At 42.3% G+C, this 3,614-nt stretch overlaps 1 pseudogene; it reads left to right on the forward strand.

Moving 5' to 3' along the window:
- The first annotated feature begins 343 nt into the window (after positions 1-343).
- Positions 344-808, forward strand: LOC102837136 (annotated as a pseudogene).
- Positions 809-3,614: the final 2,806 nt, after the last annotated feature.

Here is a 3,614-nt window from a genome sequence, read left to right on the forward strand (position 1 = left end):
TATTTTCTAACAACCCAAAATACTACATGTAAAGAAAATTCCACACACTTGACATTATTAGAGGCAATAAGGTCTTGGGGAGAAGGGGTGAGTCATTGTTAAAGATTCAGCTCAGGGAGGACCGAACTACAGCTAAGTCCCAACACTTGAGAAGTTCTGGAGTCTTTAGATACAAGTATTCCACATGGAAATCAGAAAGCAATGAGTCAATGAGTCACAAGAATGAACTTGCTGTGACGTGGCTGTAATCTCTAGCCTCCCGGGCTTGTGGTGACATTGAGCGTACTCACAATGCAGCCACCTTCTCTCTGAAACACCGTGCTGGTCAGCCAAGTAGGAGGCCATGGGGAGCTTCCGTGCCCTACGCCTGGTGGCGGGAAATTGTTTTAGGTTATGTGAAAGAGATGTTTCAACTCTGAGGCTCACCAGAAACACTAATTTGAAGATCATCAATGGATTTTGCACCAAACCACAGGAAAGTCCAAAACCTCCATCCTACTCTTACAACCACAGGGTGCCATTACACAAGCCTACAGATTGGGAGAGGAAGATCCTGATATGGTCAGGTCGCTTCAAAAAGGAAGAAGAAATCCCAGAGACGATCTCGTTTGAAATGCTTGATGCTGCAAAGAGCAAGATCTGGGTGAAGATCAGCTATCTAATGATCGCCCTGACAGTGGCAGGATGCATTTTCATGGTGATTGAGAGAAAGAAGGCTGTCAGAAGAAATGAGTCGATAACAAGCATGAATTTAGAAAAGAAAGCTCGTCTGAGAGAGGAAGCAGCAAGGAAGGCCAAAGCAGAGTAGCAAAAATATCCACAGTGTCTGCATTTTGAAAATCCAGGAGTCATGTTGCAACCACAAGCCTATGTTAAAAAGAATGTGGTACGAGGATGCATTTCATGAAAGTATTGTTTGCACAGACTTACCTATTTCTGCTCTAGAGGTACACATAAATTTTCTTAAAAAAAAAAAAAAAGAATGAACTTGTTTGCTGCAGTTACCATGAAATTAACATCAAATACAATGGTCAACTGTTTTTCAGTAGGAGCACTGCAGACCACCAACGTCTTCAACCTGGAGCCATAAAATGTCTTTTCAAGACCCCACTTGCCCATAAACTCATCATTTTAGCCAGAATGGACCTTGTTTTACAGATCTGTTCATAAGGGTTCTGACTCTGGTTCTAGGGATATTTATGGTGGGATGCCCCCTGCAGAAGACCCATGAGGACTGGGTTCTTTAGCACATGAAAAGCCATAACGTCAACTTCTGTTACTGATTTCTTAATCTGCCCCAAGACGCCCAAGCCCTTGCCCTTTACTAATGTGGCTGTTTCAAAGAAGTCTTCTTTTTATTGATGCTTTCTTCTCTTAAAAATATTTCCTCCTTACCAAGTTAGAATCAGGTAACACATTCATGGGAAATATTATGTTTGTGGCATGTTATGTTTGAGACTTTACATGTGCAAGTGAAGGCATTCACAGCCTGAATTCACACGGAAACTCTAGCTCAACACAACCTTGTCTGAAGCATAGACTTTATTAGCAGATAGCAATGAAACCCATGCCTTGATGAATACTGTTCAAGCTGCCTGCATGGTTTATGCTTGTTGTAGGGATCAGAGAGTTTAAATGTTCTTAAAAACCATGTATTTCTTAATCAGAATGCTGTATTAACAGGGTTAAGGCAACCCTTCCATTAGGGTTGTTGGCTCGTGTTAGATTTCTCTGGAAGACATGCAGTAAGACAATAAAGACCATGACAATAGGGACCAAAACATTAGTATGCCCGTGGATACAAAGGCAGATTCAAGCAATTATGCTAGAGGATTCTGCATGTGCTTCCCTGGAAGAGAGAGCAAAGCAGGGGTGGTCTTGCTTAATGGAAATATAAAGCCATAACCACAATACAAGGTTAAAAATTTACACTTTAAAAAAAAAAAAAATTTAATATTTTTGCTAAAATCCAGAGCAGGGATACTTATACTTGTTGTTAGGTACCATAGAGTAGCTATCAACTCATAGTTGACTCTATACACAACAGAATAAAACACTGCCTGATTGTGGGCCAACCTCACTACTGTTGCCACGCTTGAGTCCATGGATGCTGCCATATTGCCAATCCATCTTGCTTGGGGGCCTTCCTCTTTTTCTCTGACCAAACATGAGATCCTTCTCCAGTGACTGGTCCCTCCTGACACCTAGAGTTTACTCTTTAGGTGACATCTATTCTGAGCTGTCAGTATAAACAGTGTGACCATCATACCTGAGAAGTCAACATCATGGTCTTAAGTCAAAGTCTGCCATGAGCCCATGTGAATGGCGCATATTTGGGGGAGGGTGGTACAGTGAGGAAAAAGATTTTACAAGGATCTAGAAAAACTTATTAGGGGAAAGTCACTATCTGACAAATTAATCATTATAATGGACCACCAATGCAGCCATAGATGCCCAAATACAGGGATAAGGGAAGGAGCCATGGGGAATTGGAAATGCTACCTGGCAGTGCCAGGTTCTGGTTCAGGAGAGCTGCCAAGCATTCAATTATAATTATCAGCATTATTCTGCTCAATGAACACCAGGAGGATGGTGTCATCACAGAATTCAAGAGCTAATTTCACAGGCGATTTTAAACAGTGAAGATACAAAGAGTATCCAAGCTATTTGGGGTAAATGCATTCTAAGTCTAGCTTATGCCATATTCTCCACTATAATTAAACAAATTGCACTCAGTAAATTCTAAAGACTGAAAGAAAGCTCGTTTAAATGTGTCTATTCCAAGAACCCCATGAGAATAGGGAATTCTACCCAGCAGTCCTACTCTGCACCAGAGCCTAATGGGACCTCTCACTCTACTGCACGCAGGCTCTGCCTCCGCCTACAGACCCAACTCACCCACCACATTCATTACTGAGGAGGATTAACACCGGCAGGCTTCCACTTCCGCAGCTCAGAATCTGAAAACACATTTGTGGTTTTCACCTCAGAGGATTAAGGAAGGAGATTTTGTACTGTGGATTTGTTTTAGGAGTAGTGATTCTGTGAACCTTCCCATCCCATATAGGAGAGCCATGTTTATGCCCAGCCCCAGTCACTGCCTTGGATGCGCAGCCACCATTGGCCCGTCCGAGGAAGCTTGAGTGTTGTGATACAGTGAACACGTTACAGTGGAGCTTTTACAAGGAGGACTAAGAAGAAAGACCAGGTGATCTGCTTCTAAAGATCAAGCAGAGAAAAGCCCTGGATTACAACAGTCCTATCTCAGTGGCATTTTGTCCCATTGTATGTAGACCCACCATCAGTTGTAGACAGCCCAACAGCAGGTACATAACAATGTATCCAGAGAGTAATTCTGAGATTTTGATGTCATTTATGACAAGGAATGCAACATATTGTTAAACACTGTGACCAAATTCATGCCTGGTAAAACATTCCTAACTCCCACTATGCTTTTACCAAAGCACTGAAGTTATTCTACATAACATTGCGGCGCCACGCTTGTTTACCGTGACCCATTTCTTACGGCTTAGTCTGTTGGTCTTCTACAATATGTTTTCAGTGGGCAAGGGCTGGATCTAGTCAACTCCCTTTCTGGTAGAGACCTGGTTAGT

This window comes from Chrysochloris asiatica, unplaced genomic scaffold (assembly GCF_000296735.1).
Source record: "Chrysochloris asiatica unplaced genomic scaffold, ChrAsi1.0 scaffold00162, whole genome shotgun sequence".
Taxonomy (NCBI): Eukaryota; Metazoa; Chordata; class Mammalia; order Afrosoricida; family Chrysochloridae; genus Chrysochloris; species Chrysochloris asiatica.